General features: G+C 41.1%; 1 pseudogene; it reads left to right on the plus strand.

The window, feature by feature from the left end:
• The first annotated feature begins 689 nt into the window (after positions 1-689).
• Positions 690-1,775, plus strand: LOC101599518 (annotated as a pseudogene).
• The last annotated feature ends 8,983 nt before the right edge of the window (positions 1,776-10,758 follow it).

Consider the following 10,758-nt stretch of genomic DNA (forward strand, 5'->3'; position numbering starts at 1 on the left):
GACTTTGACACAACTGATACAAAAAACAGCTGAATGATATTTAAGTAGGATAAAGTACAAATGTAAATAATTACTGAAATAATTATTTAAGGGATCGTATCCTTTAAAATTAAATATTAATTTAAAAGATTGAGTTCTGTATGGGTCCTACTTGCTGCTGGTTTGTGCTTGCTGCTTCTTTCTCCCCTTCCTGCCTGCCTTCCTTCCTCCCTCCCTCCTTTCCTCTCTCTCTCTGTCTTTCTTTCTTGCTTGCTTGCTTTCTCTTTTTCCTCTCTGCTTGGAAGTATGGAAGCAGCTTCTGACTCTGCTGGAACTTCTCCCTGGATCTGTAAGCTTACAATAACTCCCTTCCTCCCTTACACTGTGCTTGGTTTGGACGTTCATCCCAGTATGCCAAACTAACTACAACAAGAACTATGTTTAAAAATAAAGTACCTGGGCTGTGCACTTGCAGGCTCTGATGCCATGGCATCCCTCAGGGCGAAGGTACTAATCTGGGCAAGGAGGAGGCGGCCCGCGAGATTTGCTCGCTCTTCTGCCCTAGCAGGAGGCAGAGGCGGAGGCTGCCGGCCCCGGAGCCCTGTGGGCGGCTGCTGAGCCGGGTGGCCGCCCTGTTCCCCGCGCTGTGGCCCGGAGGCTTCCAAGCGCACTACCGCGTTGAGGACAGGGACTTGGTTGCCTTTTCCAGTGGTGAGGAACGGACAATGGCTATGTCCTACGTGGAGGATGACATTTTCCGCATCTAGATTAAAGAGAAGAAGGAGTGCCAGCGGGAGCATCGCCCACTGTGTGGTCAGGGGGCACCCCGCAGCATCATGCACTCCAAGGTGATCTGTGATGGTTGCAATGGTCCTGTGGTCCGAACTCGCTACAAGTGCAGTGTATGCCCAGACTATGAGCTGGGTAGTGTCTGCGAGGGGAAGGACTTGCACAGAGAGTGCAGCAAGCTGGACTTCCCCAACCCCTTTGGGCATTTCTCTGAGGGCTTCTCTCACGGCCGCTGGCTCCGGAAGCTGAAACATGGGCATTTTGGGTGGCCTGGCTGGGAGATGGGCCCACCAGGGAATCGGAGCCCGCGTCCTCCTCGAGCAGGGGATGCCCGTCCCAGCCCCAGCCCCAGCCCCACAGGTGAGCCAGCTGGCGCTCCATCGGAGGATCCCTGTGTGAACTTCCTGAAGAACGTTGGGGAGAGCGTAGCAGCTGCCCTCAGCCCTCTGGGCACTGAAGTTGATATTGATGTGGAGCACGGAGGGAAGAGAAGCCGCCTGACACCTGTCTCCCCACAAAGTTCCAGCGCAGAAGACAAGTGCAGGTCTCAGCTGAGTAGCTGCTCTTCTGAAGTTAGCAAAGCGGACTGGCACAGCACAGTCTCTGACTGAGCAAAGGAACAGGATTGCTTTGGAATCCGAAGGGCAGCCCGAGAAACAGATGGCGTCTGATAACTGTTCGGGAGGAGATGAAGACTGGACACATTTGTCTTCAAAAGAAGTGGATTCATCTACAGGTGAACTCCAATCTCTCCAGATGCCAGAATCCGAAGGTCCAAGCTCTCTGGACCCTTCCCAGGAAGGGCCCTCAAGGCTGAAGGAAGCTGCCGGGTACCCACATCTTCCACCAGAGGCTGACCCCGGCTAATTGAGTCGCTCTCTCAGATGCTGTCCATGGGCTTCTCTGATGAAGGTGGCTGACTTACCAGGCTGCTACAGACAAAGAATTGTGACATAGGGGCTGCTCTGGACACCATCCAGTGTTCAAAGCCCCCTCCACCGTTGTGACAGTGTTTGCGCATAAACACCATGATCCCCTTTGTCTCAGAGTTGCATTGAGTAGAGCAGCAAGGCCTTGGTAAGGGCCAGTTCCGAAGCAGACTTCAGAATTTGAGGGTTTGATGCAATAGAACAGATGACTTGAGTGTTCTGAGGATATAAGTGTGCTGATATGTGAGAGTGAAACCAGTTACCACAGATTCCCCAGCTTCTGAGCTTCTCCTGCCTTCTCCGTGAGGCACACTTGCTCTCCCTGCTAGCATCATACCAGCAGTACAGAATCTCCTGAAAGACAGTCTATTGCTGGGCTTCATATTTTTCTTTGATTTCTTACTTAAAGGGCTCATAGTAGCAGAACCATAATGAGGTATAGACTTAGTCACACAAAAATAACAAAAAAATAAAATTTGAAGAGAAAGTAATGAAAGTTAGTAAAAGGCATTAAATAAGAGATTATGCTAGGAGTAGCAGCAGCATTATGGGTGATGTTTCTAGCTATAAACTTAAAAAGAAATAGAGGCAGCTGGCCTCAGAACTGGACAGCATCAGATGCCAATGGTGGTAGGAGTGCAGATAGGATAAGAAAGAGAGGGTATCTCTGTATTCTGGAATACTGATCTGTTTATATTCCTTTTGACAGATCCTATTCAGCAGTATCCAAGCTCAAACCTTGACTGCTCTTATCTACAATGGACAAGTGGCAGATACTGGCAGTAAGAAGTCAGATAATGGAAGTCATCCAAACCTGGAGGTGAAGCCTGGGTAGCAGCCCTAGTGTGCTGTATCTAATTATAGAGAACAGTCTCTCAACACTGAATTCTAGGAGCAAAATTAACTCCACTTTGAAAATGGTGCTTTTGTGTGCTATATTATGAATACTTTTTTTTTTCTTCAAATAAGGGGTAGTGCCTGAGGATGTATCTTAGTTGCAATGTGTTCAATAGTCAGAAACATAAAAACTAAGCAAATAAAAATAAATTAATAGACACAATATAATCAGAAAAAATATTTCAATGAATCATTCTGGAGAATTATTTCTGTAGTTACAATAGTGAGCAAAAGAAAAAAATGAATACACGATTCAATTTTTGAAGTATATATAGCACCATTGCTGTTGTTCTCTTGGCAGGTTTGGTTTTCTACAAGTGTAAAAATTAGGTTTCCTATCCTCGGTCAGTTCCTCTACTGCTGGCTTGGTGCAGCCAAGAGCCTGAGAGCTTGCTCTGCTTTCCTGATTCTATGATCCCCTCCTCCAGAGGGTGCACACTTGGAAATACCCACTGACGAAGCTACAAGGATAAATACTTGCTTCCCCCTCAATGCAATAAAATGTTTCCTCAAGATGGGTAGGCCACAACATAAAAAAGTCAGTAAGAGTCAGAAAATTGAGAGATCTCCATCAAAGCTGCCTAATCCCACACTGGAAGCCTCCAGTGAAATTATAGAGAAATAAACAGAAATTGATCACTCAAAAATGAAAATACAACAACCAATGACTCTGATCAAAGAATGGCTGAACTGGAAGCAAAAACCAACAATTGCATAAATGAAACTGAACAGAATTGTTGCATAGAGCACTCAGATTTTGATAGTAGGCTTAACTTAAATGAAGAAAACATTAGAAGCCTCAAAAGAGAAAGAAGTGAATTGAAGGTAAGTCAATAAATAAAGATCTCAATAACCACTTGATTAAGCTTAATTAAGCCTTGATGAAATGCATGAATGATTTCCAGGAAGCATCAAGAAAATCAGACCTCAAAACTAAAATAAGACCTCAAAAAGAGATAGAGGAATTCTTTGCATGTAGGTGTGTAGTCAGACACTGTGGTCTGGGGTGAGTAGGCAGGATACATTTCTGGGCTCCTCCCACTTATCTGTTCAGAGTTCCCTGTGCAGACAGTGTGTGATCAGGTGTTGTGGTCTGGAGTAAGTAGGGAACAAGACAAGGGTGCCCACTCTATTACTAGCAGTACTAGCCCAAGCGATAAGACAGTAGAAAAAAATAAAAGGGATTCAAATTGGAAAGGAAAAAGTCAAGTTAGCTCTATTTTCAGATGGCATGATACTATATATAAGTGACCTGAAAGTCTCCATCCTAAAATTTCTGATAAAATATACTTCAAAAAAAAAAAAAAAATGAATGCCACTTCTTACTCATCAAGGCAACAATCCAAAATGAGGACATTGTATCATAAATCTATATGCACCAAACACAGGCACACCACAAAACAAAACAAAACCTACTTGACAACAAAATAGAAATAACACCAACACCATTATAGTCAGAGACTTCAGTACTCAGTTATCTATCGTCAATAGACAGACCATCCAAGCAGAAAATCAACAGGGGAATAATTGATCTCAACATTACCACAGATCAACTAGGCCTAATGAACATCTACAGAACTTTCCACCCCAGTCCTACAGAATACACCTTCTTCTCAGTAGCCTATGGAACATTCTCCAAAACAGGCCATATATTAGGCAATAATTCCTCCATAAATTCACAAAAATTGAAGTAGCTTCCTGCACCATATCATATGACAATGCTTGAAAGGTAGACATTGTCAAGACATACATTAGAAGTTCCACCAGCTCCTGCCAAGTGAACTTCTAAACAATGAATATGTTGTGGAAGAAATCATAAAAGATATTGTAACATGATAATGATAATGAAAACAACAACTTACCAAAACACATGAGATACAATGTAGACAGTACTAAGGGGAAAACTCATAGTGCTAGATGCCTTCATAACAAAGTCAGAAAGAGCCCAAATTAATAACCTAACTGTTCACCTAAAGGCACTGGAAAAGCAAGAAGAATCCAACCCTAAGAGCTCCAGATGGAAAAGGTCAAAGCAAAAATTAATGATTTCGAACCTAAGAAAACAGAACAACAACAAAAAAAAATCAATGAAATGAAGAGCTGGTTCTTTGAAAAACTAAACAAGAATGATAAACCCCTGGCCAACTTGATCAAACAAAAAAAAAAAAGAAAAGTCTCAAATTAACAAAATCATAAATGAAAAAGGAGAGATCACAAGAGACATCAGTGAAATTGGAAGAATCATCAGTACATACTTCCAAAACCTCTACTCCACAAAATTGAATAATCTGGAAGAATTGGACGAATTCCTAGACACATTCCACCTATCAAAACTAAACCCAGAATAGATTAAGCTCCTACCTATCACATCCATGGAGATTGAAAATATAATCAAAAACCTTTCCCAGAAGAAAAGTTCAGGATCAGATGGCTACTCAGCTGTAGTCCATCAAACCTTTATTAAAGCACTGAAACCAATTTTTCTCCCCAACTCCTCTTATGAATCTAACATCACCCTAATACCAAAACAAGACAAAGATACAACAAGAAAATAAATCTATAGGCCTATGTCCTTAATGAATTTAGTCTCAAAGATCCTGAACAAAATTCTCACAAATTGAATTCACCAACATGTCAAAAGCATTATCCACCTTTATCAAGGAGGCCTTATCCCAGGGATTTAGGGATGGTTCAACATATGGAAAATAATAAATGTAATACAACACATAAACAAACTTAACAATAAGAACCACATGATTTTCAAAATTGGCACAGAGAAGGCCTTTTACAAAATACAACACCACTTCATGATCAAAACACTGGAAAGAATAGGCATGAAGGGTTTATAGCTCTACACAATAAAGGCTATATATAAAGTAACAAAAGTTCAAATAATACTTAATGGGGAAAGACTATTTTTCAGACTACATGATCATGTACATAAATTATCTGAAAGCCTCCATTTCAAAACTTCAAATGGTGATTAATTCCTTCAGTAAAGTGGCAGGATACAAATCAATACACAAAAATCAGTAGCCTCCTATATACAAAGGACAAATATAAAGAGAAAGAAATCACCAAGGCTGTCCCATTTTCAACAGCACCCCCCCAAATTAAATACCTTTGAATAATACTAACCAAGGACATGAAAGACCTACATATTGAATACATAAAAAAATCTCAAGAAAGAATTTGAGTAGGACTTGAGAAGATAGAAAGACCTCCCATGCTCCTAGAAAATGGCAATTCTACCAAAAGCAGTATACAAATTTAATGCAATGCCAGTGAAATTCCCAGCACCATTCTTCATAGAGATAGAAAAAAAATGATCTCAAAATTCCTATGAAATGTCAGCAAGCCTCAAATTTCCCAACATACCCTCAGCAAAAGAAACACATTGAGAGTTATCACCATACCTGATCTAAAGCTATATTACAAAGCCATAGTAACAAAAAACAGCTTGGTACTGGCATAAAAATGGAAACATAGACCAATGAAACAGAATTGAAGACCTGGACCTTAGTTCAAGCAGCTATAGCTGCTTGATATTTGACAAAGGTGCCAATAGATTAAACTGGAGAAAAGACAGCATCTTCAACAAATGGTGCTAGACAAATTGGATAACCATATGAGTGTTGGGCACAGTTATAGGCCCCAGGCCACTGGAGGCTAAAGTATGCCTGAGCCATCAGGCACAGCTAAGGGTTCCAGGCTGCAGGAGGTTGCAAGAGGCCTAGACCCCAATAATCTCACCTTGAGACTGGCAGGAGTGAGGCCGTTCCCTCCCTTCACCCGGGGCAAATGGACATTCTGATAAGACTTAGGTTTCATTTCCCTGTGGCCATGTGGCCTTTTATTGCTCACCTGGAAGGCCCTTATATGTTAATGAGGTATCATCCAGCAGCCTTCACACAGCCAATCCCCCTATGGCCCTTGTATTGTACCTTTTCTCACTACTACATGAATGCTTATAAGCGCATTCTCCCAACAAATAAATGAGCTGTCCTCTGACACAGTATCCCAGGTATTTCTTCCCATCACACTCATGGCCACTCAAGACCCTGCTCCGCAATTGCCTGGATGCTCCTGTAAAACCAATGTGCTGTGGCCTCAGGGCAACCAGGAACCACATATGAGAAAATGAAACTAGACCCATTCATCTCACCATGCACAAAAATCAAGTCCAAATGGTTAAAGACATCAACTCTTCTCCTACTGGAAGAAAAAAAAAAAACAAAAAGAGGAACTCTCCATGATATAGGAGTGGGAAAAGACTTTCTGAACAAAACCCCATTAGCCCAAGATATTAAACAGTCACTCAACCAGTGGGATCTCACAAAGCTAAAAAGCTTTTGTGCAAACACACCATAAGCAGAGCCAGTATATTATCCACTGAATGGGAGAAAATCTTTGGCAGCTATACTTCTGACAGAAGCCTAATATCTAGAATCTACAAAAAAAAAACCAAAAAACTCAAAAAAAAAAAAAGCCCTAAACATTAAAAAAAATCAAACAACCCACTCCAAAAATGGAGTAGAGAACTGAATAGGGAGTTCTCAGAGGAAGAATTACAAATGGAAAACACACACTTAAAAAATGTTCAACATCCCTATCCACCAGGTAAATGCAAACTAAAACAATCATGAGATTCCACCTTACACCAGTAAGGATGGCAATCATTAAAAAAAATCATACAACACAGGCTGGAGAGATGGCTTAGTGGTTAAGCACTTGCTTATGAAGCCTAAGGACCCCGGTTTGAGTCTGGATTCCCCACAATCCAAGTTAGCCAGATGCACAAGAGGGTGCATGCATCTGGAGTTTGTTTGCAGTGGTTGAAGGCCCTGGAGCACCCATTCTCTCTCTTCTCTCTCTTTCTCAAATAAATAAAAATAAACAAAAAAATTTTAAAAAATCACACAACAATTTTTGATGAGGATGTGGGGAAAGAAGAACCCTCATCCACTCTTGTTTGGTATGTAAACTTATACAACCACTATAGAAATCAATATGGAGATTCCTGAAAAGGATGAACATAAAGCTACCAACAGACCCAGTTATTCCCTTAGTGGACATTTATCCTAAATGTTCCATGCTTCACTACAGACATATTTGTTCAACCATGCTTACAGCTGCTCAATTTATTACAGCTAAAAACTGCAATCAACCCAGGTGCCCATCATTGGATGAATGAATAACAGACTTGTACATTTACACATGGAATTCTACTCAGTAGTAAAGAAAACAAATGATACAATGAAATTTCTAGAAAAATGGGCAAACTTGGAACTGATCATATTCAGCAAACTCACACAATTACACAAAGACAAATGCCTCATGGTCTCACTTATCTGTGTTGCCTAACCTGTACCTGCTGGAGTTGCTGACATACCTGATAGCCAACTCAAGGCCCAAACAGTAAGGATGAAACAGATTATGGAGAGGGTGAGGGGAAGGTGGGGACAAATAAATACACAACTAAATCCAAAATTAACTGGCACCATTGAAACTTCATCCTTGGAGGTAGAATAAAAGATAGAACCCTCAAAAGGAGTAAGGAGGGAACACCTGAAAAGAAGGGCCCTGGAGAGGGTGGGATGAAGCCTAAACTTATTTATTTATTTATTTTTGTCTCTTGCCTATAATTCCCAGTACCAGAAATCGGTTGCTACCCACAATGGGTTGTTGATCTGGCTTGGCTGAAGTGTAAGGGGTTGCCAAGGCTTGCTACCTACTATAAAAGAAGAAAAGTTTCTCCAACAGAGAGTGAAGTCAGCATAGTTTAAATGGGATAAGCATTATTAATTCAGGGAGAATTTGATATCTATAACCCCTCTTTTAGCCAAATGCCAGTGAGAGCCTGACACAAGGTCCCCAAATCAAGACAGCGTTATGTCAAATAACTTGATTACCTGCCTGAGGCAATAGCTAAGACCTTACTGCTAAAGACACCATATGCTGCCAACACAGAACAAGGAGAGACCTGGCTGCAATCCAGAAGAGAGCCAGCCTCCAGACAGTTAGCCTATCTAGTACTGGAAAGCACTACATGAGCTACTGGCGTAAGTGGTCAACAAAGGTCTAAGCAAACAGAGGTCTAAGCTACGCAGAGGCAAACACCTTGACATGATGTACATGCACTGCAATAGTAACACACAGCCTTGGTGGGTAGCCAATAGCTTTCTGATTGCCTTAGTGTTCTGGTCAGTGTAGAGGAACGTATATCTGGAATTGGGAACCAGATCAGAATCTTGTGGAGGCAAAGATTACTCTCCGGTATCAAGCTCCCACTGGTCTTTGGCTAAAAGAAGGGTTACAGACATCAAATTCTCCCTAAATTAATAATGCTTATCCCATTTAAATTATGCTGACTTCACTCTCTGTTGAAGAATCTTTGCTTCTTTTATAGTAGGTAACAAGCCTTGACTACCCCTCACACTTCAGCCAAGCTGTAGCTAAATCCACAGAGGAATTAGAGAGATGAGCAAGAGTGCTGCTTCCATGCTAAACCTAATAATCAGTGCCAGGGTGAAGGAGACAGACCCTGAGCATACTCAACACCTACCAAAGCAGAGATCCAGAAGCTCCTAAGAGCTCATCACTGAAGTAGACTCACCCACCATAACTCATAACTCATAACACTATAACTCAGGAAATTTTGTGGAAGAGGTGGCAGAAAGATTGTAAAAGCCACATGTTGAGATATCATGCCTAGATGCATTCCCTCCTCCGAGAAACAACTGACTTCTGCTCCCACAATGCATAGCCCATAACACAATAGAGAAAACCTGAAACCTCACTGAGGAGGGTCCCCAGCAGAGTGGGGGCTGAGACAAGGGCAAATAGGGTACCAACACGTGATGTATCCATACAAAATATGCTATTAATAATAGTAATAATAATAATAATAATAGAAAAATTGGAAAAAAATTAAAATCTATGAATTTTGACCAGGGATAGTGGCACATGCCTTTAATCCTGTATCTCAGGAGGCAAAGGTAGGAGGATCACCATGAGTTTGAGGCAACTCTGAGACTACTTAGTGAAATCTAGGTCAGCCTGGGTTAGAGCAAGACCCTACCTAGAAAAACTAAAACAACAACAACAAAAAGACAAAATATGAATTTTAAAGTATTTTAATCTCCAATCTAAATTTTATATTTAAATTTATACTGGAGTCCATGTTCTTTTAATAGTGAATATTATTAAATTACTCATATTTTTTAAGAATATATATTTATTCTTAACATTATGTAGTATCCTATGCTACATTTTCACAAAGACAAAAACAGCTATGTAGAAAAGAACACTCTTTTTTTAAAAATTATTTATTTATTTATTTGAGAGCGAGAGACACAGAGAGAAAGACAGATAAGGGGAGAGAGAGAGAATGGGCGCTCCAGGGCTTCCAGCCTCTGCAAACGAACTCCAGACGTGTGCTCCCCCTTGCGCATCTGCCTAACGTGGGACCTGGAGAACCGAGCCTCGAACTGGGGTCCTTAGGCTTCACAGGCAAGCGCCTAACCACTGAGCCATCTCTCCAGCCCCGAAAAGAACATTCTTAAAGTTGCATTAATTTGGGGGGAATGGAGGCTGGAAAGATAGCTCAGAAGTTCAAAGCACTTTCTTGCCAAGCCTGACAGCCTGGGCACAATTCCCCAGTGCCCACATCATAAGTTTGTTTGCAGTAGCAAGAAGCCCTAGGTTGCCCAATTCTCTCATTCTCTCTTCCTCCTCTTCTTCTTCTTCTTCTTCTTCTTCTTCTTCTTCTTCTTCTTCTTCTTCTCTCTCTCTCTCTCTCTCTCTCTCTCTCTCTCTCTCTCTCTCTCTGTCTGTCTCTCCTTACAAATAATAAATAAAACAATTTTTAAAAGAATGCATAATTTTCTTCACCAACAAATAAGCTTTAAGCATTGATTTTATATAGTTTGTTGCATGCTGTGTTAGGTTCTTCTAAAGTAAAACTTCTTCTATTAAAAGCATTTTTGTCTATCTAATTTTGATAAACCATACATGAAATTTTTTACCTTGTCTATTGTAGTATATTGAGTTTGAAATGCCCACTTCCCCTATAGCCTCGTGTGTTTGAACACTTAATTCCCAGATAGTGGTACTGTTTGGTAATTTTGTGAAACCTTCAGGAGGTAGAGACATGCTGGAAAAT

This window comes from Jaculus jaculus, chromosome 8, assembly GCF_020740685.1.
Source record: "Jaculus jaculus isolate mJacJac1 chromosome 8, mJacJac1.mat.Y.cur, whole genome shotgun sequence".
Lineage (NCBI taxonomy): Eukaryota > Metazoa > Chordata > Mammalia > Rodentia > Dipodidae > Jaculus > Jaculus jaculus.